Source organism: Eurosta solidaginis, chromosome 5 (assembly GCF_040869045.1).
Source record: "Eurosta solidaginis isolate ZX-2024a chromosome 5, ASM4086904v1, whole genome shotgun sequence".
Taxonomy (NCBI): Eukaryota; Metazoa; Arthropoda; class Insecta; order Diptera; family Tephritidae; genus Eurosta; species Eurosta solidaginis.
In genome coordinates, this window is record NC_090323.1 from 64553281 (window position 1) to 64581245 (window position 27965).

The window sequence follows — 27965 nt, forward strand, 5'->3', positions numbered from 1 at the left end:
TTTATTTGGAAGAAAAAAGAGGTGCGTATGTACATTGGTAAATTCTTAAAAAATCTTTATCCGTTCACATATTTTATTTTGTTAATAGTATGGAATAGATGATGAAACCATGTCGATGCCAAGCAAAGTAACTGAATGGTTACAAAGTAATAACTTTATGCCGTCAAGTCAATCATCTTCTTCGCCTCACTGTCTCAACAAAGTAAGTTTAATAAATTATTTTCGATCTAAATACCCCTAATAACTATCCTTTCTTGAACAAGGATTTACTAAGTTTACTCCAACAAACTTGCAAGGGGAAGCTTTTATTAGAATCCTACAAAAAAAAATCAACATTTGACCAACAGAAACCGTGACGACCTCACAAGCATAGTTATTGACGAAGTTATAGCAAATGACATTATACTAAAAGCCAAGGATTTTGCAAATTTGCTCGAGCAGATTATAAATCTCTTTCCAAACGAAAATGGTGCTCGGGTAATATATTTATTATAAAATTGATTAAAAAATATAACTAATTCTGCCACCTGTTTTTCTAATTTGCCAGGAATACTATTATATTCCGCGCAAGGGTAAAAAATGCCCTAGTGGAAAGTTATATGGGAAATATGTTAACCAACGCAGTAAGAAAAGGAAGAGCATGTGCTTTGAGCAAAGCACACCATCACCTGCTAGTGATAATACTGGGGCCCCCACCGAAAATGACGAAGTTCCTGAAATTGATGTTACTATATGTAGAGCATTGAAAACATCTCTCAGTAGAAGCATTGCTGATTGGAATGAAGTCAAAGATAAATGGCAAAAAACATTTAACTTGAGACAGAATGACTTAAAAGAACTAACAAATATTGATTTTCTCCAAACCTGGCCGAAATATACTGATTCGCGGGCTCCTGAACTGGTAACTATGAAAATACATACATACATACTTAGTTTGAATTTCCCAGCAACACATCCACACATTGCAGATATACCTTGATTTTAAGATCATGTATCCTGGTAAGGAGAATTGTTTATATTCGAAATGGGAAATTTTTACCGAAAAAATACAACGCTTTTATGAAGTTAATCTACACAACGATTTTTGCAAGCAGCTCTTTTCTCTCGCTAAAGCTTCAACGAAAAAAGGTACATAAACGCTGATCAAGTGTAATGAAACAAAAACAAAACACTACAAAATCCATGCGCTTACTTTAATTTATGTTTTTTTTTAGATACACAAGACTACATTCTTACAACGCTTCTAAATGGAGTTCTTCCACCTTCGTCGAGGTTTCAAAGTTCGTGCGGGAAAATAAGGAAAAAGGCCACAATAGCAGACGCACAAGAAATCGTTGTTTTGCTATTAACTTCAATCAACGATTACGAAAGAAAAATTACTGAGTTAATAAGTATGTACTACTCTGTAGGAATGACAATACAGCCTTTCATAATTGTCGAAGGAATAGTTGAGGAAGATATTATAGGATTTTATATATATTTTGATAAAACATTATATAAATTTGAGTCCTTTCTAGAATGTTTAGATATCTGTTTCAAAATATCCTCAGGCATGTGAAACTTCTTGGACTTTCATACAACACTTTTTTTTTTGAAATTTATACTTCATATGACTGCAAGTCGGCAAACCTGACGTCCCTTTTGAGTTTTATGACAAATAATTAATTCGTTCAAAATGTTTTTTTGCTTTAAGTGTCACAAACATTTTTCAGAAGCTGACGCCTTAATATGTCATTTTAAAGTATATCATAAGCTTTCTACGAAACTTTTACGACTGCGTTGTAAGCAAGATAACTGCAATCAATTATTCGCAAAATTTTCTTCTTTTCGCAATCATTTGCAAAATATTCATACAAAATTTGAAAGCACATCCGCACAAAACGTAGCTCCAACGGAAGATATGTTGTTACCGATTTTAAGTAATAGTTCAAGTACAGAAACGGAAACACAAGATGGTGCTAATTTATCAGTGCAAAATATTGTTAATGAAACTAAAAATCTAAAGAAGAAGGCGCTGTATTTATCTTTAAGTTTGTATGCTCAAAACAATTTGCCACGAAAACAAGTATTCGATATTCAGTATCTTCTCTACTTTCGTCTATATCCTTTATTATACATAATGTATTAAACTCAGAGGCTATTAGTGATATTAATGATGACTTGCAACTACTACTAGAATTTTGTAAAAACCCTTTTCAGGATATAAGCTCTGAGTATAGACTCTTTAAGATATTAAAGGAACTTAACTTATATGAACATCCAAAGACTATCACCATCAAAGAATCTGTTACTGAAACAACAAAATACGGTATCCAACCTTAGCTCCTAAATCATTCGACATATACATTATGCCATTAAATTTTCAGTTCAAAGCTATTTTTGAGATTCCATGCCTTTTGCAGAGCACATTACAGAATACAGAAAAATACTTAAAAGAAAGTAGTATACAAAACTTTGTCAGCGGCAGAATATTTAAAGCACGAAAAGATAAAATTCAATCTGAATTAGTTATACCATACATTCTTTATTTTGATGATTTCCAAATCAACAATGCTCTCGGCAGTCATACGTACTCAATATGTGGATGTTATTATAGTTTTCCATCAATGCCAAAACACCTGTTGTCCAAACTACAATACATTTTCCATGGAGCTTTCATTTCAACAAAAACAGTTAAATCCAGCGGTGTTGAGAACTCATTTCTATACCTTGTACATGAGTTAAAGCTCCTTGAAGAAGGTATTGAAATTGTGACGGAAAATGGAAGTAAAAAAGTTCATTTTGTGCTAGGTTTAGTAATAGGAGACAATTTAGCCGTTAATAGCATAATGGGGTTTGTTCAATCATTCAATTCTAAGAGATTCTGTCGGGTTTGCACTAGAGCAAAAGACCAAATGAGAAGCGATGTATCAGAGGAGCAAGAAGCTTTGAGAAATGAAGAGAACTATTACAAAGACTTATCAGAAAATAATTATCAGGAAACAGGAATAAGGGAAGTTTGCGTTTTTGATAACTTAAAATATTTTAGTGTGACTGAAAATTTTACATTTGATTTAATGCATGATGTTTTCGAAGGAGTTTGCATATATGATGTTTGTAATGTTTTGCTAAATTTGATTAAAGACGAAGTCATAACACTCGATATTATTAACAGTAGAAAACAATTTTTTCAGTTTGGCGAAGTAGAAATAGGCAATAAATCTCCCCCTTTAGAAGCCGGAAGATTAAGTAATTATAATTTAAAAATGTCCGCATCTGAAGCGGCATGTTTCATTCATTTTTTACCCCTAATGATAGGCGACTTAATACCACGCGATAACGAGCACTGGAAGTTTTTTTAATTTTAACGCAAATAATAGAATACATATTAAAACCTCAAATAGCTACTGAAGAGCTGGTTGTCTTGGAAGAGCTAATTAAATCGCATCACTCTATTCATATTCGGCTTTTTGGGACATTAAAGCCCAAACATCATTTTCTTGTGCACTACCCCACAGCTATTAAAAACTGCGGACCTCTTAAATATATTTGGAGTATGCGTTTTGAAGCGAAGCATAAAGAAGCTAAAGTATATTTTAACAGCATTACTTCGAGAGTTAATCCTCCATATTCTATAGCAATAAAGTCAAGTATAAAATTTTCTAAATTTTTGTTAGATAATGAAAAATCATTTGAATCAATTATTAGTTATAAAAGCTATGAAATTCTAGATTTAACAAAAGAGGAATTTTTTTTAAAAATAAATATCAATCAACCCATTAATTTTAAAACTGTAATGTTGTTAAATGAAGTACATTATAAAGGCCCTTATTATAAAAGCAATTATTATTTATGTTCTCACAAGAATTCTGAATTATTCAAAATTAAATCATTTCTGTATCAAAATAATAATCTTTATATTATATGCTATCCTATATATATTAAAAGCTTCGACCAACATTTTCATTCCTATGAAGTTGGCTTGAAAGAAGACGTTTTAAAAGTTATAAATATATCTATGTTTACAAGTCAACCATTACATTTATATTCTATAAATAATGGCAAAACATACGCAAAACCAAAATATCTTTAAACGTTGTATTTATCATGTATTTATTCTGTAACAAAACAATAGACATGTGATGTTTTGATCAGTTTTGATTATCTTAACTTGTTTGAATAATACACATAACTTTATTATATATAAATATATATGTAGCTCATTTCATTTAAATGCCGAATTTAATATGATAAAATTATAATAAGGCATTTTTGATAGTACGATTTTAGATTTACGTTTTTGATTATAACTAACAATTTTTGTATGGCTTAAAAAAGGTGAATAAATAAAGTGTGGTGAAGTCGAAAAAGTAAAATGTTTCATTATCAAAACGAATACGTACATTTTTAATTCAACAATTTAGGTATTTGATTCGATATAACTCATATTTGATTTAAATATAAATATTTTTAAATCAAATGCGTTTGTTATTTAAATTAACAAAACCCATGCTTGAATCAAAAAGGAAAATTTTTAAATTAAATGTGATCATTTTTGATTCAAAATCGTGATGTATTTAAAATGAAATTGGAAAATGTTTAAATCAAATATCTTTTTACTTGATTTTACAACTTTATAATGCACATTTTTAAAATAAAAATTTTCATATTTACGTCACTTTTAAATACGTTTTTGCTTGGATTAAGCACGTTTTCATTGATCTTACAATGTTTTTTCCCTGAGTGTGTTCTCTTTTATGCAGGTTGAAATGCGTGCGAATGTCGCGTCAGTTGCCAAGGACTTGCCCATGTCTATTTGCAAGGTTTAATTGTGTTATTCAGTTGACACGTGTACAATGAATATATTTTTAATGAAAAGTACAAACTCTTAATTAGTTTTATCAGTTTCCAAGCAGCTGTTCCTTGTTTATTTTAATTCTTTATTTTCTTTGCCGTTCTATGGAAAGGTTACTGCTTTTGCAGACGACCTTGCTTTAGCCTATAGTTCATCGAACTATCTGGAATGTTTAAGTTTGTTTAACGGAGTAGATTGAATGTTATACATTTATTTAGTTTAGTATACAGAATATATGAACCAAAATTGGAATAAAAAGAAAAAAAATCTGTACCTTTTATTGTAAACATATATAATGTGAAATTCTAATTTTCCGAGATATTATGATACAATATTATAAACTGGCTGACGACATTGTGTTCACTCTCGTATTACACTCAATGAGATGAAATTAGCTGGTATAGATCTATGCATCTTTTTTACGGCGGCCACCGTGGTGTGATGGTAGCGTGCTCCGCCTACCACACCGGATGCCCTGGGTTCAAACCCCGGCAAAGCAACATCAAAAATTTTAGAAATAAGGTTTTTCAATTAGAAGACAATTTTTCTAAGCGGGGTCGCCCCTCGGCAGTGTTTGGCAAGCGCTCCGGGTGTATTTCTGCCATGAAAAGCTCTCAGTGAAAACTCATCTGCCTTGCAGATGTCGTTCGGAGTCGGCGTAAAATCATGTAGGTCCCGTCCGGCCAATTTGTAGGGAAAATCAAGAGGAGCGCGACCTTAGATCTCTTCGGAGGTTATCGCGCCTTACATTTTTAATTTTTTTTTTTTATTTATCTTTGTTTTATAAATTTTGCTAATTGAAAATGCTTTGATTTTTAAATGTAAGATGAATCAACCCGAAATATATCTGTAAATGTAACACCATAAAAACATGATTTATTACTAATATTTTTATACTACACTGATGTATTCAGAAATACTCCGTATGAATTTATTCTGAAAATTGTATTTGGCTGCATAATATTTATATAGTAAAGTGAATAAATTTTTAATGAAAAATGTAGAGGAAAAATATAGCAAATTCTTCAAACTATTATAAAAAAATTCTTTAGCAGAAAATTAGCCACCCACTTCAGTTCCCTAGAAATTAAATCTTAGGGAACGTACCCAAATTACGTGACCCCTTTAGAGGGGGAGGGGGGTTTCTTTAGGTATTACACCTGGTCACAGGGGGAGGGGAGGGATTGGGGCTTTGTCACGTAGTCAATAATCTCTAGAAAATCTTCGAATTTTTTTGTGGAATTTATTTCGCGCCAAAAATTTCCATGGAAAATTGTCAGAAAAACGTGCACGGTAATGCAGTGGACGACGTGTCTCGCGTGCGACCTCTGCATGTCCTCTCCAGGAGACCAAAAGGGATCTTATGTATCGCGGAGCAAAGCGCGGAGTGGATAGACATCGAGGCTATCGACGAGGAAACTGCTGATGCTACTGCTCCCATAATCTACGATGTATCCCAGTGGCTTGATGCTGGAAGCGTATTCTTTATAAAGTTGAATTAGATGAAAAGAAATAAACAGGAAAAAGACTTTATAAATTAAGTTGTTGTTCGAATATGTTTTTAAATACATTTTTTCTTCTTAATATTATTAACTTGTAATTATATGTATGCACGCACGCTTCGCGTAACGCGGCGGGTGCCGAATTAATAGAAACAAATATAAATCAAATAATTTTTTTTTTTTTAACTTAGCAAAAAATAATTAAAAATCATACTTATGAACTACTACGTGAAAACTAAAGAGGGGGGGGGGGGGGGTCTTAAAATATACTACCGATGGTCACCGAGGGGAGGGAATGGGATAAAAAGTTATTAGAAATAAATATAAATATTTAGGCACCTGGGTCTCCTTTAGGAAAACCTCACAATTCAAGAGGTCATAAGTTTACATAATAGAAAAAATATTTTTACTTTAGCCACAGGTAGAATAGGGAATACTAATAGAAAAAAATCTTTTATTCTAAGTCCAAAATAGAATAAAAAATAGTAGTACAAAATATTTTTATTTCAAATATACCAATAGAATAAAAAATAATAATAGGAAATATTTTTACTTTAAGCTACACATATAATCCATAATAATAGGTTTAAACCAATATAAAACATTTGCTAGTAACCCAAATGATTTGAAAAAAAAAAATCAAAACAATCAAACTATAGACATTCCAATTTACTCGGCAATAAAAATGTAAACAAACAAAGGGAAAATAAATATATAAATATAAAGTCATGTTGGCATCAAGTTAAGGTTACTTCATAATAATTTGTCAACACATGCCGATTTTTAAGTGAGTCGACGCTCTTAAAGACCGGCTGTGCAAAACACATTTAAAATTCTGATATGTAGATAAAAACAAATGTCAATAACACTTGATGCAAAACATTATTCATAATCACAAGCACATAACCATACAAATATACATATATATATTATACACGTTCCTCCCTTCAAAACATATTAAAAAATGTACACACAAAAGAACAAAAGAAACAAGTAAGGAAGGCTAAGTTCGGGTGTAACCGAACATTACATACTCAGTTGAGAGCTGTGGAAACAAAGTAAGGGAAATTCACCATGTTGTAAAAAGAACCTAGGGTAATCCTGGAATGTGTTTGTATGACATGCGTATCAAATGGCAGGTATTAAAGAGTATTTTAAGAGGAATTTATTTTGTATGATATGGGTATTAATGAGTATTTTAAAAGGGCGTGGGCCTAAGTTCTATAGATGGACGCCTTTTCGAGATATCGCCAAAAAGATGGACCAGGGATGACTCTAGAATTTGTTTGTACGATATGAGTATCCAATGAAAGGTGTTAATGAGTATTTTAAGAGGGCGTGGGCCTTGGTTCTAAAAGGTGGACGCCTTTTCGGGATATCGCCATAAAGGTGGACCAGGGTTGACTCTAGAATTTGTTTGTACGATATGGGTATCAAATGAAAGATGTTAATGAGTATTTTAAAAGGGAGTTGGCCTTAGTTCTATAGGTGGACGCCTTTTCGAGATATCGCCATAAATGTGGACCAGGGGTGACTCTAGAATTTGTTTGTACGATATGGGTATCAAATGAAAGGTGTTAATGAGTATTTTAAAAGGGCGTGGGCCTTGGTTTTAAAAGGTGGACGCCTTTTCGGAATATCGTTATAAAAGTGGACCAGGGTTTACTCTAGAATGCATTTGCACAATATGGGTATCAAACGAAAGGTGTTAATAAGTGTTTTAAAAGGGAGTGGGCCTTAGTTCTATGGGTGGACGCCTTTTCGGGATATCGCCATAAACGTGGACCAGAGGTGACTCTAGAATGCGTTTGTACAATATGGGTATCAAATGAAAGGTGTTAATGAGTATTTTAAAAGGGCGTGGGCCTTAGTTCTATAGGTGGACGCCTTTTCGAGATATCGCCATAAAGGTGGACCAGGGGTGACTCTAGAATTTGTTTGTACGATATGGGTATCAAATGAAAGGTGTTAAAGAGTATTTTAAAAGGGAGTGGGCCTTAGTTCTATAGGTGGATGCCTTTTTGAGATATCGCCATAAAGGTGGGCCAGGGGTGACTCTAGAATTTTTTTGTACGATGTGGGTATCAAATGAAAGGCGTTAATGAGTATTTTTAAAGGGCGTGGGCCTTAGTTCTATAGGTGGACGCCTTTTCGAGATATCGCCATAAAGGTGGACCAGGGGTGACTCTAGAATTTGTTTGTACGATATGGGTATCAAATGAAAGGCGTTAATGAGTATTTTTAAAGGGCGTGGGCCTTAGTTCTATAGGTGGACGCCTTTTCGAGATATCGCCATAAAGGTGGACCAGGGGTGACTCTAGAATTTGTTTGTACGATATGGGTATCAAATGAAAGGTGTTAATGAGTATTTTAAAAGGGCGTGGGCCTTGGTTCTAAAAGGTGGACGCCTTTTCGGGATATCGCCATAAAGGTGGACCAGGGTTGACTCTAGAATTTGTTTGTACGATATGGGTATCAAATGAAAGATGTTAATGAGTATTTTAAAAGGGAGTTGGCCTTAGTTCTATATGTGGATGACTTTTCGAGATATCGCCATAAAGGTGGGCAGGGGTGACTCTAGAATTTTTTTGTACGATATGGGTATCAAATGAAAGGTGTTAATGAGTATTTTAAAAGGGCGTGGGCCTTAGTTCTATAGTTGGACGCCTTTTCGAGATATCGCCATAAAGATGGACCAGGGGTGACTCTAGAATTTGTTTGTACTATATGGGTATCGAATGAAAGCTGTTAATGAGTATTTTAAAAGGGAGTTGGCCTTAGTTCTATAGTCGGATGACTTTTCGAGATATCGCCATAAAGGTGGGCAGGGGTGAGTCTAGAATTTTTTTGTACGATATGGGTATCAAATGAAAGGTGTTAATGAGTATTTTAAAAGGGCGTGGGCCTTAGTTCTATAGGTGGACGCCTTTTCGAGATATCGCCATAAAGGTGGACCAGGGGTGACTCTAGAATGTGTTTGTACGATATGGGTATCAAATTAAAGGTATTAATGAGGGTTTTAAAAGGGAGTGGCCCTTAGTTGTATATGTGAAGGCGTTTTCGAGATATCGACCAAAATGTGGACCAGGGTGATCCAGAACATCATCTGTCGGGTACCGCTAATTTATTTATATATGTAATACCACGAAGAGTGTTCCTTCCAAGATTCCAAGGGCTTTTGGTTTCGCCCTGCAAAACTTTTTCATTTTCTTCTACTTAATATGGTAGGTGTCACAAACATTTTAACAAGTTTTTTTCTAAAGTTATATTTTGCGTCAATAAACCAATACAATTACCATGTTTCATCCCTTTTTTCGTATTTGGTATATAATTATGAAATTTTTTTCTTTTTTCGTAATATTCGATATCGAAAAAGTGGGCGTGGTCATAGTCGGATTTCGGCCATTTTTTACACCAATATAAAGTGAGTTCAGATAAGTACGTGAAGTAAAGATATATCGATTTTTGCTCAAGTTATCGTGTTAACGGCCGAGCGGAAGGACAGACGGTCGACTGTGTATAAAAACTGGGCGTGGCTTCAACCGATTTCGCCCTTTTTCACAGAAAACAGTTATTGTTCTAGAATCTAAGCCTCTACCAAATTTCACAAGGATTGGTAAATTTTTGTTCGACTTATGGCATTAAAAGCATCTTAGACAAATTAATTGAAAAAGGGCGAAGCCACGCCCATTTTGAAATTTTCTTTTATTTTTGTATTTTATTGCACCATATCATTACTGGAGTTGAATGTTGACATAATATACTTATATACTGTAAAGATATTAACTTTTCTTTTAAAATTTGAATTAAAAAAAAAAAACTTTTAAAAAGTGGGCGTGGTCGTTCTCAGATTTTGCTAATTTTTATTGAGCAGACATATAGTAATAAGAGTAACGCTCCTGCCAAATTTAATCATGATATCTTCAACGACTGCCAAATTACAGCTTGCAAAACTTTCAAATTACCTTCTTTTAAAAGTGGGCGGTGCCACGCCCATTGTCCAAAGTTTTACTCGTTTTCTATTCTGCGTCATAAATACAACTCAACTACCAAGTTTCATCGCTTAATCCGTATTTGGTAATGAATTATCGCACTTTTTCGGCTTTTCGAAATTATCGATATCGAAAAAGTAGGCGTGGTTATTGTCCGATATCGTTCATTTTAAATAGCGATCTGAGATGAGTGCCCAGGAACCTACATACAAAATTTCATCAAGATATCTCAAAATTTACTCAAGTTATCGTGTTAACGGACAGACGGACGGACGGACATGGCTCAATCGAATTTTTGTTCGATACTGATGATTTTGATATATGGAAGTCTATATCTATCTCGATTCCTTTATACCTGTACAACCAACCGTTATCCAATCAAAGTTAATATACTCTGTGAGCTTTGCTCAACTGAGTATAAAAGGCCAGCACAAAAAATCACACATGTCAAGCAAATGTAAACGGATATAAAAATAAGTAAACAAACTCTTCACGCTCAATATCAAGTTACCGCAATACAATAAATTAAAATAGCAAACTAGAAAGCAACTAAAATTTTTTAAACTCTAAATGGGTCATTAAGTCACTTTAAGGATCACATACAATTGTTCTCAAGTGTATGTGACTCTTCTTAAAGGTGGATGGTGTGGCATTACCACAATACAAGATACTTGTATTTATGTAAATGCCAGAATAAGTCTAGCTTGTAATGCACAAGCAAATTAATTTCACTTTCGACCACACACAAATAACTCATAGCGACATAGTCATAGCGGCATAGATAAGTTATATTGAACCCAGCGGGGAGCCGTATCCGTTTACAGTTTTTTAACCCATAAGCGTAACACTCACTAACTCACGTATCGATCAACATGCCTGATCGACAGCGTCGGTTTGTCGGTGCGACTGACCAAACATTATTATATAGTTCAGTAATAAGAATATTCTACTGAATAGGTATATAGAAATAGAATGTAGTTATTCTTAGTGTGTAAGTATTGTATGTAAATGTTGTAATAGTATTGTAAGTAATTTTACTATAAAAAAGAAAGTATTCATGAATAAAAATCAATCTGATGTCTGCGCTGAGTATAAGCGCTCTTCAAATTATATTTTCGTTTTAATTTACTTTAAACTTTCTACAAGTGTTTCCCAATTGAAAGAGTTGATACCTTCCAATATCTGGGTATTTCTGTGGACCAATCTTTAAGTTGGTCAACACATATTTCTCGCCTGAAGTCATATATGTGATCCACTGTGCGTTATTTTTATAGTCTAAGGAAGATATGTTCAAACACAACGCTTTATTACCCTTTGGTTCACTCTAAGATTCAATATGGCATATGCTGCTGGGGTGGTGCTTCTTACAGTAAAATCCAGCAACTCCTTACTATTAAAAAATGGGTCATAAGGAAAATTGGTAATGTGAACCGTTTCCACCATAGCATGGAGTTATTTAGAGAGCTGGAAATTCTTCCAGTAAAATAAATGTAGGTAGGTAGGGAGGTATAATGGATGCGACCATGGTCGCCCAAGTTGCTAATGAAAAGCCGTTTTGATGCCATAAAACTCGTCTGAACCTACTGAGTACTACATGGATATGCTTTATAACCAACCTGAGTTGTTTATAAAATCAAGAATGTTTGCCAACCCTATTTCCGCCAATCTCCCTAGATCTTCCAAAAAAGGGCTCCCGAATAATCTTAAATGGGTTCTAGCCAGAGCCGGGCATATACACAGAAAATGCTTGACAGTCTCTTTTTCATCTATATTCTTACAACTTATGCAGTGGTCATTGTGCGGAATACCCATCTTTTCCGCATGCGTGCCTAAAGCCCAGTGACCAGTGCAGACCGCTATAAGTCTATGAGTGTCGGCCCTAGATCTCCCCAGCAGATTCCTTGTTTTCTTTTCATTGTAGTCCGGCCAATCAAATGCCTTTTGAAATCGCACAACCCGCGATGCTCTTAAATTTTTGTCGAGCTTTGTTCACCTAAAAATCTCGAATAACTTTCTTGGCCACCCCCAGGGGTATACCTGCTTCGACACTGGCTATTCCCTCACCCCACTCTGCTCCCCTACGTGCAAGTTCGTCATCGAATGGTATCAAAAAGTTTCATAAATTGTGTTTTATTTTTATAAAAGCGGTATTCATGTATAAATTGCCATGCATCGTAAAATGCCAAAATTTTGTGCCTACTGCTATTTTGATTCTCAAGAAAAATGCAAAATTTTTCTTGAATGTTTGCTTTTGATCGGTGTACAGCGCTTAAAAATACCAAAATGTAAGCTTTAGATTTCAAAGTATTTTCGAAAGTATGTATGTATTCTGTTTTTAAATACTTTTTGTATTTTTTATTTGGTACTTTTATCATCACTGGGTGTGTACATTTCATATTTATATAATTTTAATAAAACAATGTAATAATAACAATGTAAATAAATGTTATGTTTAAAGACGCAGAGTGAAAATTTCTGAAAGTGATCACCGAAAAACGTCATAATTTATTTTTGAGCAACAAAGATATTATTTGATATCTATCGATAATACAAACAAATGTTCGTCTTCGATTTTTTCAAAAAATACTGTAACCTTAATTATCGCCATTTGAATTTTCTTTGTCCTTTTTCTTTTAAAGTTGAATAGCAGCCGATAGGCTCCACCGATTTTGACAATTCGGTAAAAGTCCAGTTGAGGGGTCGATTGCTAATACGCTACCAAAAATATCGAGAGAGATGTCAAACGACGCATATTGACATCAGTATTAATAACACTGGTTTACAGCCAAAATGCACCAGAGACGCCATTATAAAATTCCTATGTAAAATCACCCCCTGATATCGAAAATCAAGGTTATTTTTAATTCTATGGTAACGTTTTTGATATCTTTACGAATAACGGTTTTTTTCCAAAAAAAAACAAATTGGGTTCACTTAATCATTAATTAAACGAATTGAGCAATTCCAAAAGGGTTTGAAGCTTTTAAAAGGAAATACAATTTTTTATAAACTATGCATACAACACTTTTTGCTAGGCCCTGCCGATTCAAAGATAACGAACAATCATTACGGATTTTTTTCCATTTTTTTTTTGTAAAAATATAAAAAAAATTTGTACTTTGCGAGGAAGGATCTCGAAAACTTTTTATTTTTTTGCAGACTTGTTTTTTTCTCTCTAAGTTCTGTTTTATTACAAAAAAATAAGCTTTCATTCAACAAAAACGATGGACTAATACAAAAGTTATAAGCATTCATGTAAATATTCCCATTTAATACTTAACCCTAGTGAGATAACGTACGTCTGTGACAGTCATACTGAGTCATACGTCGTTTTAATTTTGCCCTCAGTCTCCCACAATTGTTAAGAGAGAACATTCTCATTCTCAGTTTTCTCAGCTACCATTACCAGCTTGTCAGTGGGGGTGTTGTTCAGTTGTAACTTTTAAGAAGAGTGGTGTTGATGGAAATCCGTCAAATCAATCTTCAGCATTCTAAGGCGGCTTCCGCAAACTTGTTGCTCTGTCTTGAAAAAGGCGGAGTGGATATAGTCCTTGTCCAGAAGCCGTAGCTGAGTAGTAACGGCGGAATATATAGCTTCTCCAAACCCAATTGTCAACCTCACCTATCCGCGGCGAATCCTGTTTCACTAACAGACGAGGCTCTGGCGACCCCAGGCTTCTCATGGATGGCCTGAAGGTTTAATGTGGCCACATAATTCGTTCCCGAGATGGTCGGGCTAGCACCTTAATGGTGCTGTGGTACCGGAGCGTACCGGATCCGTATCCGGCAAGGGACCATCACATCGATAACACCCCCCAAAGCCTTCGGAGAGCAACCTTATCGCTACAACAACAACAACAACAACTACACACCGGTGTCGAAGCATGCGGTGAGCAACAGGGTCTGGGGGCTAGGAAGCTGCAAAGGTCGGATGAGCGGAATTCCTCAACGACAAAGAGGACCCGAGGAGGTGGGGACGCATTTGCGTTTAGCGAAATCGCTAAACGAGCGGGCTCCATCACCCTCGGTGTCCTGGATAGGAGTAGGGAGGATGGTGCCATCTCCCGGGAGGAGTGGCCGTGGGTCGCCAGAACCATATCAGCGGCCTATATGATCGCTGTTATGGAGAACCCAGGTCCGCGGCCATGCTTTGAATACTCGGGGTGATATCATGGATTTAGATTGATTACTTGTGTTGACGAGGGGTCGGCCTGTATCTTTAAGAGAATAATTTCTTTGGTTGGGGAGGTCTGGAGGAGAGCCCGGCTCGAGGCCGTGGAACAGATGGATCTCCCCCTTCGACCGAGGGCTCGAGTGTGGTTGCCTGCCGGACCTGTCTGTCATCAGTGCTAGTCGTCTTGCTGATAGGGCAGAGGAGGAGCTACTAGCCTCCGAGGGCGAATCATCGATGGCGGGATCCGTCATCAGTGTAAATTGTCTGTTTGGGGGTGAGGAGGATCTCCTAGCCTCCGAGGGCAAATCCGCCAAGGATGGGGTGCAAAAGAAGAGTGGCGTTGATGGAAATCCGCCAAATCAATCTTCAGCATTATAAGGCGGCTTCCGTCAACTTGTTGCTCTATCTTGAAAAAGGCGGAGTGGATATGGTCCTTGTCCAGGAGCCGTGGCTGAGTAGTAACGGCGGAAAATTTTCTGGATTAAGGACGGGCAAATTCAAAACCTTGGTGCATGGGGAGGCAGGTAGGCCTAGATCCTGTGTGCTTATTAAAAAGGAATTTAAAGCTTTTATTCTCTCTAATTTCAGCAATGCTGACGTAACCACGGTCTGCCTCGAGCGAGGCAGTAACGAAATGTGGGTGGTCTCAGCGTACATGCCCCGTGGGGACGTAACGGGACCACCACCTGTGATACTGGACGAAATCACCGCTGAAGCAAGGCGGAGAGGTGTTGGTGTAATCATAGGTGCCGATGCTAATGCCCACCATAGCATATGGGGTAGCTCGGATACGAACACAGAGGTGAGTCTTTATTTACTTTTATTTGTAGATGAGGGACTTTGTATATGTAATAGGGGGAATGACGACTTTTATTACTGCGGTAAGGGCGGAGGTGCTGGACCTCACCCTGGTTAGCAAAGAACTGGAAGATCGGATATCTGGCTGGAGGGTTCTCAATGAGCACTCCTTCCCTGATCACCAATATATTCAGTTCTCGGTGAACGAAGAAAGTCCCGGTAAAATATCTTTTAGGATCCCTAAAAGTACGAACTGGCACTTGTATTGTAGGAAGCTGGGAGAGCTATTGCTTGCGACGCCTATCATTGGTTCGGACCTGTCCGAATCTGAGATAGACGTTCTAGTGGAAAACTTCATCTCGGCAAGCAATAGCGCCTTTCAACAGTCCTGTTCATTGAAAACTTACAGGAGGAAGGACAAGCCGCCTTGGTGGTCTGATTCTCTTGGCGACCTAAGAGCGTCCAGTAGGCGGCTCTTTAACAGAGCCAGGATGAGTAAATTACCCTCGGACTGGGAGCTCTATAAGGTGAGTCTAGGGATTTATAAATATGAAATGAGGATAGCCAAGCGAGATTCATGGCGAAGCTTCTGCGAAAACGCAGAAGGCTGCAATGAATCCGCGAGGCTTAGAAAAATACTCTCTCCCGGCCCTCGGGGGTATCTGAGAGATGATGGTGGAGACTGGTCGATGAGTAGTGAGGATTCCCTAAGGCTTTTACTGGACAATCATTTTCCCGATGTCCCAGTTGCGCAGGGATCTTCGCCTGCATGGTCGGCGGTCGCTGGCCATGCAGAAATGCCTGCCATTCCACTACGGGGAAGTCAAATAACCTGGGCTATAAGTTTGTTCAAGCGCTATAAGTCTCCCGGCCCGGATTCCTACGCAACTTCAAAAGTCTTTAGGGATTTACTGCCGCTGGTTGGCCATCATCTACACTAACTGCCTCAGGCTTAACTATATCCCGAAGTCGTGTCACACGGTTAGGGTCATCTTCATTCCGAAGGCCGGCAGAAGCTCTCATATATTACCTAAGGATTTCAGGCCAATCAGTCTCTCGTCGTTTCTTTTTAAGACGTTTGAGCGGTTGATTGACCTGTACCTAAGGGAAAGGATTCTTCGGGGGTTACTGTCGGCTCCACAGCATGCCTATTGTCAGGGCAGATCGACGGAAACGGCTCTCCATTCGATTGTAAAGCAAATAGAAGGGTCCCTAGAACACAAAGAGTTTGCTATGGGTGCCTTTCCAGACATCGAGGGGGCTTTTAACAATGTCTACCGGGGGAAATCGAAAGAGCTCTGGTGGGTTTAGGAGTCGAAGCGGCTTTGGTTGATTTTATTAGCAAACTTCTATGCAGCAGAATTGTCGCAGCTGAGTGGGGAGGGGCCATAACTGAGAGGAAGGTGTGCAGGGGCACGCCACAGGGGGGTGTCCTATCTCCTCTGCTCTGGGTGGTGGTAGTCAACGAGCTTCTTGTGGAGCTGGAAGCCAATGGCTGTAGGGTGGTTGCCTATGCAGATGACCTGTTATCCTAGTCAGAGGCAAATTTCTGGACCCATTGCGCGATGTTCTGCAGGGCTACCTGCATACTGTGGCTAGGTTGGGCTAAAGCATGTGGATTGCCGGTCAACCCGGGAAAAACATAATTGGTCTTTTTACAAGGAGATATAAGATACCCGACTTCAGAACTCCCTCGATTGGAGGGGTACCGTTGGTACTTTCTGACAGGGTTAAATATTTGGGGATTGTTCTGGACAAGAAACTGTCCTGGAGACCCAATGTGGAAGATAGGGCCAGGCAGGCCGCGGTTGCCTTGTACTGCTGTAGGGGGGCTATCGGAAAGAGATGGGGGCTCTCGCCAGGAGTAGTATACTGGCTTTATGAGATGGTGGTCAAACCTATTCTGCTCTATGGGGTGCTGATCTGGTGGAAAGCACTGGACACGACGAGCACCTCCAAAATGTTAGTGTCAGTGCAACGGACGGCGCTGATCGGTATCAGTGGCGCTCTGAGAACAACACCTACCTTGGCACTGAATATCATGCTGAATATACATCCAGTAGATATTGCGGCGGCCACCGTGGTGTGATGGTAGCGTGCCCCGCCTACCACACCGCATGCCCTGGGTCATACCCCGGAAAAAGCAACATCAAAATTTTAGAAATAAGGTTTTACAATTAGAAGAAAATTTTACTAAGCGGGGTCGCCCCTCGGCAGTGTTTGGGAGGCGCTCCGGGCGTATTTCTGCCATGAAAAGCTCTCAGTGAAAACTCATCTGCCTTGCAGATGCCGTTCGGAGTCGGCATAAAACATGTAGGTCCCGTCCGGCCAATTTGTAGGGAAAATCAAGAGGAGCAGGACGCAAATTGGAAGAGAAGCTCGGCCTTAGATCTCTTCGGAGGTTATCGCACCTTACGTTTATTTTTTTTTAGATATTGCGGGAAACGCAGCCGCGGCCCGGTCGTTGGTCAGGCTTCGTGATATGGGTTTTGGGCTTTCTGACTTCGGACACTCTAGCCTTCTTACCAGTTTGGACTTTATCCCGGACAGGACGGACTATTGTATACCGATAACCGCTCTCTATGCAATCTTCACCCCAGTCATTCCCCCGAGGGAGGAGTGGGGAAGAGGATTTATCTGCGACATAGGACCCGTTAACTTGTTCATGGATGGGTCGAACGGAAAAGTTGGCGGGGGGGCTAATGTAAACCGCAAGTTTAACTTGGCTGATCACTGTAGTGCTACTACGGTTAGGGAATTTAACATCTACTCTGATAGTGGCTATAAAGGCCTTGAACCCAATTACAGTGCGATCGAGGGTGGTCTGAGTGCCAGACCTCACTTGCGATTGCATCGAATTATTATACTCAGTTGAGCAGAGCTCACAGAGTATATTAACTTTGATTGGATAACGGTTGGTTGTACAGGTATAAAGAAATCGAGATAGATATAGACTTCCATATATCAAAATCATCAGTATCGAAAAAAAATTTGATTGAGCCATGTCCGTCCGTCCGTCTGTCCGTTAACACGATAACTTGAGTAAATTTTGAGGTATCTTGATGAAATTTGGTATGTAGGTTCCTGGGCACTCATCTCAGATCGCTATTTAAAATGAACGATATCGGACTATAACCACGCCCACTTTTTCGATATCGAAAATTTCGAAAAACAGAAAAAATGCGATAATTCATTGCCAAAGACAGACAAGGCGATGAAACTTGGTAAGTGTGTTGACCTTATGACGCAGAATAGAAAATTAGTAAAATTTTGGACAATGGGCGTGGCACCGCCCACTTTTAAAAGAAGGTAATTAAAAAGTTTAGCAAGCTGTAATTTGGCAGTCGTTGAAGATATCATGATGAAATTTGGCAGGAACATTACTCCTATTACTATATGTATGCTTAATAAAAGTTAGCAACATCAGAGAGCGACCACGCCCACTTAAAAAAATTGTTTTTTTTTTTAAGTCAAATTTTAACAAAAAATTCCATATCTTTACAGTACATAAGTAAATTATGTTAACATTCGACTCCAGTAATGTAATTGTGCAATAAAATACAAAAATAAAAGAACATTTCAAAATGGGCGTGGCTCCGCCCTTTTTCATTTAATTTGTCTAGGATACTTTTAATGCCATAAATCGAACAAAAATTTACGAATCCTTGTGAAATTTGGATTCTATAACGATAACGGTTTTCTGTGAAAAACGGCGAAATCGGTTGAAGCCACGCCCAGTTTTTTTACACAGGCGTCCGTCTGTCCTTCCGCTCGGCCGTTAATACGATATTTTGAGCAAAAATCGATATATCTTTACTAAACTTAGTTCACGTACTTATCTGAAGTCACTTTATCTTGGTATAAAATATGGGCGAAATCCGACTATGACCACGCCCACTTTTTCGATATCGAAAGTTACGAAAAATTAAAAAAATGCCATAACTCTATACCAAATACGAAAAAAGGGATGAAACATGGTAATTGGATTGGTTTATTGACGCAAAATTTAACTTTAGAAAAAAACTTTGCAAAATGGGCGTGACAACAACCATATTAAGTAGAACAAAATGAAAAAGTTCTGCAGGGCGAAATCAAAAGCCCTTGTAATCTTGGCAGGAATACTGTTCGTGGTATTACATATATAAATAAATTAGGGTACCCGACAGATGATGTTTTGGGCCACCCTGGTCCACATTTTGGTCAATATCTCGAAAACGTCTTCACATGTACAACTACCACCACGCCCTTTTAAAATACTCATTAACACTTTTCATTTGATACCCATATCGTTCAAACAAATTCTAGAATGACCCCTGGTCCACCTTTATGGCGATATCTCGAAAAGCCTTCCACCTATAGAAAAATACTCATAAAATACTCATTAACGCCTTTCATTTGATACCAATATCGTACAAACAAATTATAGAGTCGCCCCTGGTCCACCTTTTTGGCGATATCTCGAAAAGGCGTCTACCTATAGAACTAAGGCCCACGCCCTTTAAAAATACTTATTAACACCTTTCGTTTGATACACATATCGTACAAACAAATTCTAGAGTCACCCCTGGTTCACATTTTGGCTATATCTCGAAACGGCGTCCACCTATAAAACTAAGGCCCACGCCCTTTTAAAATACTCATTAACACCTTTCATTTGATACCCATATCGTACAAACAAATTCTAGAGTCGCCCCTGGTCCACCTTTATGGCGATATCTCGAAAAGGCGTCTACCTATAAAACTAAGGCCCACGCCCTTTTAAAATACTCATTAACACCTTTCATTTGATACCCATATCGTACAAACAAATTCTAGAGTCGCCCCTGGTCCACCTTTATGGCGATATCTCGAAAAGGCGTCCACCTATAGAACTAAGGCCCACGCCCTTTTAAAATACTCATTAACACCTTTCATTTGATACCCAAATCGTACAAACAAATTCTAGAGTCACCCCTTGTCCACCTTTATGGCGATATCTCGAAAAGGCGTCAACCTATAGAACTAAGGCCCACTTCCTTTTAAAATACTCATTAGCACCTTTCATTTGATGCCCATATCGTACAAACCAATTCTAGAGTCACCCCTGGTCCACCTTTATGGCGATATCTCGAAAAGGCGTCCACCTATTGAACTAAGTCCAATCCCTTTTAAAATACTCATTAACACCCTTCATTTCATACCCATATCATACAAACAAATTCTAGATTCCGCCCTGGTCCACCTTTATGGCGATATCCCTAAATGGCGTCCACCCATAGATCTATGGTCTACTCCCTCTTAAAATACTCTTTGATACCTTCCATTTGATACACGTCATACAAACACCTTCCAGGGTTAGCCTAGGTTCATTTTCCTACATGGTGATTTTCCCTTATTTTGTCTCCATAGCTCTCAGCTGAGTATGTAATGTTCGGTTAGACCCGAACTTAGCCTTCCTTACTTGTTTTACAATTAAGATTATCTGGGTCCCGTGCCATAATGATATTCCGGGTAATTGTCAAGCGGATCTCTTAACCCGAATCGGTACAACTGAACCGGATGAAGATGGCTGTAGGGATGTCGGAATTCCTCTAGCCACCTGTGGATTGCTCCTCCATAGCTGGGCATCGAGTCAGCTCAGCAAACGTTTGGCGGACACTACGTCTTGCAGGGTAGCAAGATCTTTCTGGCCGAAAGTGGATGGCAGGAGGACTGCTGGAATAATTGGGTTCACTAAGGCTCACCTATCAATGGTCATTGGGGTTTTGACAGGGCACTGTTCCATGGGTATCCCTGCGGTACGTCTCAATATATTGGAAACTCCATCCTGCTGCGGCTGTATGAAGGACGATGACGTGGAATCACCAAATCACTCTATGCTTGATTGCCCAGCTTTTGCCAGAACCAGGTGAAAGTATTTCGGTCGCGACTCACTTGGATATCCCGAGGATCTATCCAAGGTTGAGATCGGGATCATTCGGAACTTTATCGTTGCTACGCAACGATTCTCTAAGTAGATATATCTACGTCACCGTTATTTTAGTTTATTATATGTGGTATCACAACGGACTTCATGTTGTCCAAGTCCACCCTACCTAACCTAACCTACCCTACCTGGAGGCACTCCCATCTTCCAATCATTCCTACTTGGAATGATAGTGGTTATGTTGCCATCAAACTGAAGTTTGCGGGGATTATAATCTATGTCGGAATTTAGTACCCCCGTCGGGGTAGATTAAGGATGCTGCCATGCCCCTTCTGAGTATCCTTCCAACACCCAGACTGTCTAAGTCTCAGTGCGGTCTGCACCGCTGTACATAGTATGTGCATGTCTATCAGAAGCAGGTTTAAGATGGGGTCCAAAGCCGCACAGGGGCAGGGGCGGCAGGCTCCGGTGGCCCCAACGCATGCAGTACGTTGGACCTTCTGTAGCCTGGTAAGCTTTCACTTCTTGCTAAGAGCTTCCCACCACACTATAGAGCCATCCGCCAGCACTGGCCACACTACTGTCTCATGCAGCAAAAGGACCATCTTCGGCCTGATACCCCACTTCTTACCGAACATCGCCTTACAAGCATAGAAAGTGACGCAGGCCTTCCGCACTCGCTCCTCGATGCACGCTTTCCAATTGAGTTTTGAGTCTATAGTTAGTCCCAGGTACCTGGTACTGCTTGATAGTGTTAGTTGCTGGCCGTATAACATTGGTAATTCAAAGGTAGGTGGTTTGTACCTCTTTATGATGAGTAGTAAATCCTTATTCTCCGGATTTAGCCTAAGCCCACATCTTAGTTCTGCCAACGCTCTCTCCATGATTTCACTCATCACTGAAGAGAAAGAACCCGAAATCAAGATTTCCACATCGTCGGCGTACGCCACGACCTTCGCACCATTTGCTTCGAGTTTTGTTAAAATGGCGGTGATGGTAGTAATCCACAGCAGAGGCGAGAGCACCCCACCTTGTGGCGTGCCTCGACTTATCTGCTTAACTATTTTTGCTCTTCCGAGCTCATCTGTTATCCCTCGGTTGAGGAGAAGAGACTAGATCCAATTTCTTATTGGTTCCTCCACCCCTGTCCTTCCGAGAGTTGATCTTATCACGTAAGCCTTCACGTTATTGAAAGCACCAAACAAACGCGGCTAGAGTGAATTGTTTATGCATGAGGGATTTCTCCACCGACCGCACCACCTCATGTAGCGCAATCACTGTAGATTTCTCCTCAGGTAAGCGTGTTGTGCCGTGGAAAGAGGACTCTTATCCAGAAGTTCTCTTATATGAACATCAAGCAATCACTCCAGAGTTTTTAGCACAAAAGAGGTAAGACTTATTGGCCTAAAATCCTTGGCCAGTTCAAATATTTTTGGGTGGTCTTCATACCTAAGGCAGGAAGAAGGGGATTTCTTCCTGCCTTAGGTATGAAGACCACCCAAGTTTTCCTCCACGAGAAAGGAACGTGGCTATAGCGTATACATGCACAGAAAATATCTTTTAGCTCCTTAACCAAATATTTTTGAGTCTTTTGCAACATGATGGGGAGAACACCATCAACCCCTGGTGTTTTGTATGGCGAAAAGCTGTTTATCGCCCAGGCGATTTTATCTTCTGCTAAGAGCTTAGCTATAAGTTGGTCAGTAGACTCCTGCTGTTCCACTACTTCTACTTGAGCTACCTCTCCGGGGCCATCCGGAAAGTGAGCATCTATGAAAATGTCTAGTGTCTCAGCCGCTGATCCTGCCCATGCTCCATCAGCGCGTTTGACAAAGGTCTTATTTGAATGACAACTGGCAAATATCTTTCCTAGTCTTGCTGAGTCCTTCGTGGAATCGATGGACTCGCAGTGTTCCCGCCAGGATTTTGCTTTCTTGTATTCCCTCATGGAGGTCCTATACTGGTGAAAGTCATCTGTTGAATGGTATATATTGAATACCTTCCTGAGATTCGACCTTAGATCGTTAAGGTTCTTGTTCCACCAAGAAGGGAAGGTCTTCTTGCTGCAACCCTATATGCTACCTGAGAACTACTTTTCAGAGATCGTACTCGGTCGTCTAGGCTATCAGAAGATTAAATAGGTGCTTTGTTCCTACCTAGCCTCTCCCTGACTATTCTGCTGAACAGACCCCAAGATGTTCGCTTAGGATTTCTGTAAGGTGGTTTTATTACACTCTCCCAGTCTATTTCAAAACGGGTCATACGATGATCAGACATGGAGATCTTTTTCGAGACCTCCCAGTTCCTAACTGAGAGATCTTGGTAATCATTGGATATCGTGATATCAAGGACTTCCTCCCACCCTGCGAAGTTCTCTGAACTTGGGAAAACAAAGGTGGGAGCATTGCCCCTGTTACATATGCTGAGATTATTTCTACTATATAGTCAATAAATAATATTGAAAAAAAACTATAAAACACGCTTTTATAGCTTTTAGTTCGGTTAGCTATAAAAGCGTGTTTTAGAAAATAATTTTCAATTAAAAAGAGTTTATATAACAGTAGTAGAAGGTCAAAAAATCATTTATAGTTAATCACCTCAAAATAAAATTATAATAAAATTTAAGTTATTAACATAATAATTTAATTGGGGTGCATTTGACTACATTTCATATCTTTTCTCTCAGATAGTTGTCAATAGAATGATTGTAACATTCAATATCAAGCACCCCACGCTTTTTACTGTGAATTAAATTATTCTGTTAATAACTTGAATTTTATTATAATTTTATTTTGAGGTGATTAACTACAAATGATTGTTTGACCTTCTATTACTGTTTTATAAACTCTTTTTAATTGAAAATTATTTTCTATTTTTTAGTTCCGTTAGCTATAAAAGCGTGTTTTTTTAGTTTTTTTAAACTATTATTTATTTTTAATTTTTTAGTTCAAGTAATTTTAAAAGTTTTAGTCGAGAGTGATAAAACCTCGAAACGCCAGCGGTCCATGGAGGAATCCAACCCCACGGCACCGAAAAGGGCCAAGACGCAGGGAGGCTGGACGCGGTCTTTCGCCGAAATTGCCAAGGGTCGGCAGATCATTGGCATTATAGACGAGAGCAGCGAAGATGACAGGATCCCGAAACAACAGTGGAAGTGGATCGAGGCCGCGATCGCTACGGTGGCCGTTAAGACTAAGAAAGACAACCCTGGTCCACCGCCATCTTACACCGATGCAGGGTGGTTCCAGGGCAATGTCAAGCTAATTGCCTGTGACGACGCCAGGTCGGTAAACCTCTATAGGGCCGCCGTCACGCTGATAGGGGTGGTATATCCGGGCGCGCGCCTCAAGGTAGTGGAGGCGCGTGAAATCATCTCACGACCAAGGGCTAGAGCCTGGGTTCCAGTGACGCCAGCGGACCCAGCTGACATCCTGGAGCTGCTCCAGGAGTACAACTCGCCACAGGTTTGGAAGTCAACCCGGATAAAACCGAGCTTGTCTCCTTCACGAGGACGTGCAAAGTACCAAACCTTACACCGCCAAGAATTGGGGGTACGTTCTTAGCGTTTAGCGATCAAGTCAAATATTTGGGAGTCATTCTGGATAGGAAGCTATTATGGAGTGACCATATTGTGGAGCGATCCAAGAAGGCAGCAGCAGAGCTGTTCACCTGCAAGAGGGCAATTGGCACCTCCTGGGGATTCTCCCCTAAGGTGACCTACTGGATTTACACAGCCATTGTGCGCCCGATTCTTCTTTATGGTGCCTTGGTCTGGTAGCCTGCACTAGCTAAAAGTACCTATCTTAAAATGCTTCAAAAGGCGCAACGGAGTTCGGAGCTCTGCCTTACAGGGGCTCTCGACTCTACTCCAGATTCCGTTACATACATACATGGATACATAGGTACATAGATAGATACAGGCCAAGCTAATGAAAGCGTGTTAAAAAGGGCTCCAGCATGCTCTTTCGTAGATGTGCCATGCATCCACTTCTATCATTAATAAAGGAATGCGTTTTTCGCATTATGTGCAAGGTTTCAAATCTATGGTCATTTGGGGTGGTCATAAGTTCAATTGACCTTATGTCAGTTAACCTTATGTCACCCCACCATCACAGTATTGCATTGTCAGCAAAGTTTCAATCAAACTTATGGCAATTCAAAGTGGTAATAAGGCCAATTGACCTTATGGCCGTTGACCTTATGTCACCACACCATCACACTAATGCATTGTCATCGAGCCTTGATACGTGTGTAAAGTTTCAATCAAACTTATGGCCATTCAAAGTGGTAATAAGGCCAATTGACCTTATGTCCGTTGACCTTATGTCACCGCACCATCACATTAATGCATTGTCATCGAGCCTTGATACGTCTGCAAAGTTTCAAATTAATCATACTTCTATAAACCGGTATTGGGTGATTTTAACCTCCCTTACGTAACCTGGTCCTTTTAAGATGATAGCCGATCTTTAATTCCCGGTAATATGTCCAGCTTTTGCGAAACTTATCTGGTAGATAAGTTTTTAAGCATAGATCTAATTCAAATAAATAGTTTTTGTAATAAATTAATGAGATTTTTGGATCTGATTTTTATAACTGGTAACATGAATTTCTCATTGGACTAGTGCTCTGAACCTTTGTCTTATGCCAGTCAACATCATGTTCCTCTTGTCTGGAAACTTGATTTTTATGCCTCCCCATCACTCCAGGGAACAAAGAAGTTTCGTGATTTTAATTTTAATACTCATAACTTAAAGCTTTTGAATAATGAACTATGCTCTGTTGACTGGGCTGTGCTTTTCGAAGGGGTCGGGGTAGTCGAATGTTTTGAGTCCTTTAAAAACATCGTATTAGAACATATCGAGCTTTTGTACCACCTAAGAAAAAATCTTGTCACAGGATTCCATGGTACACCAAGGAGTTGAAGAAATTCAAGAATTTGAGAAACAAATTTTATAAAAGGTTTAAGTCTTCAAATGGCTCTTCTTATAAGTATTTTTACTTGAGATATGCGAAGAAGTTCACATCTCTTAATAAATCTCTATACAGGAATTATGTGCGCACAGCGCGAATTCAAGAGTAACCCTAAGTCTTTTTGGCGATACATTAACTCGAAGAAGGCTCGTTCAAATATTCCAACAGGCGTGTTCTACAATGAGACTAGGGCAGGTTCGACTTACGAAGCTGCTAATCTCTTTGGGGAATTCTTCAAATCGAACTTTGATAGCGATTCTCAATCATCGCCTAATATAGTCTCCAATTTAAATAGCGCAATAAATTTTGGCTCTCTGGTGCTCACTTTAGAAGATATAGTTGTAGGAGTGAATAACATAAAACCCTCTACCCTCATATAAAGAGGCTAGAACGGATGCAAAATACCTTCATAAAATTTTCCCTGCGCAGATTAAATTTGGAAGAGCCTATTCCGTCTTATAATGCTAGATGTCTCCTTATTAACCTGAAGACGTTGGATAACAGAAGAATCTTGCTTTCGCTTAGCTTTGTGTTTGACATCATTCAAGGCATAGTAGACGCTCCGACTCTTTTACAACGAATTAACTTCTTGGTTCCACAGAGGAACCTAAGAAGTAATGATTTGTTTTTTATTGAATGCGTGAGGACTAACTATGCATATTATGCTCCTCTCATCAGAACCTTACGAGAGTTTAATTTGTTCTCGAATTCTTTGAATATAGATTTCTTAATTGGAAAATCTAAATTCAAATCACAATTAAATGAATTTTTAACTTAAACAGTTACTTTGTAAATAAATTTAATTCGTTATGTAGTCTGTAAGAAACATTGTATTTCAAAGATTACTATATTTAAATAAATAAATAAATGTATAAATAAAATTTAGCTCAAAGATTCCGTTACATACATAGATACAGGCCAAGCTAATAAAAGCGTGTTAAAAAGAGACTCACATCGTTCATTCATCTCGCTGCTTCCCCATACCGTGTGTCTTGTGTTGGCATCGCAGCCCATGACCGTCATCTCCTTTCCGGCTGGTGTGTTTATTAACGTTTCCACCTCCTCAGGGGGTGCGGGTCTATCGTGAGCGATATACACCGAAGCGATCGTTAGGCATCGACCGCCTCGTTACTCAATCCTTGCCGCTGCAACGACATAAGTACTGAAATTAGGTAAAAACAAAGCATTAAACGTATTCTTAACGAGGATACACGTCCTCGACTTACCTTCTCCAAGTGTATAAAAGAGGTTATAATCTCTTGCCTGCAGGCCCAATATCTTCGACCACCAAACCCACGGTTCCTGTATCAGCCATATATCGATGTCCTCCTCCCTTAGAAGGACCATTAGGTTATCCGAGCCAATCTTGGCATGTTGCAGGTTAATCTGCGCTACCCTAATCACCGGACCGTAATCACTGGCTGGCTATTCATCGGAACATCCCATTATGCAGCCTCACGCAGTGGAGGAGTTTAAATAAACAAAAACCGACCAAATGGGAGGAGCATCTAAGGAACTGTAACCTGTCTGCGGTTGTTGGTAAATTGTAGTCAACCGTCCAATCCAACTAAAAACAACGATAAAGTATCTATAGCCTTCGGCGATCATAAAAACCAAGGACGCGGAAGACATCTTAAAAATATTAAATGCGCAACATACAAGCATAAAATTCACTATGGAAAAAGAAAAGGAAAATAAAATATCCTTCCTAGATGTAGAAATAATTAGAAAAAACAAACAGTTATCAATGAATTGGTACACTAAATCCATCGCATCGGGCCGATTA

The 27965-nt window shown here is 39.0% G+C and overlaps 1 long non-coding RNA gene across 1 annotated transcript; it reads right to left on the minus strand.

Moving 5' to 3' along the window:
- Window positions 1-6248: 6248 nt before the first annotated feature.
- On the minus strand, window positions 6249-27744 carry LOC137251652 (uncharacterized). The gene is made up of 3 exons (XR_010953308.1): window positions 27406-27744; window positions 27133-27341; window positions 6249-6317 (listed from the first exon to the last, which is right to left on the minus strand). It is a non-coding gene; the product is annotated as an uncharacterized lncRNA (long non-coding RNA).
- Window positions 27745-27965: the final 221 nt, after the last annotated feature.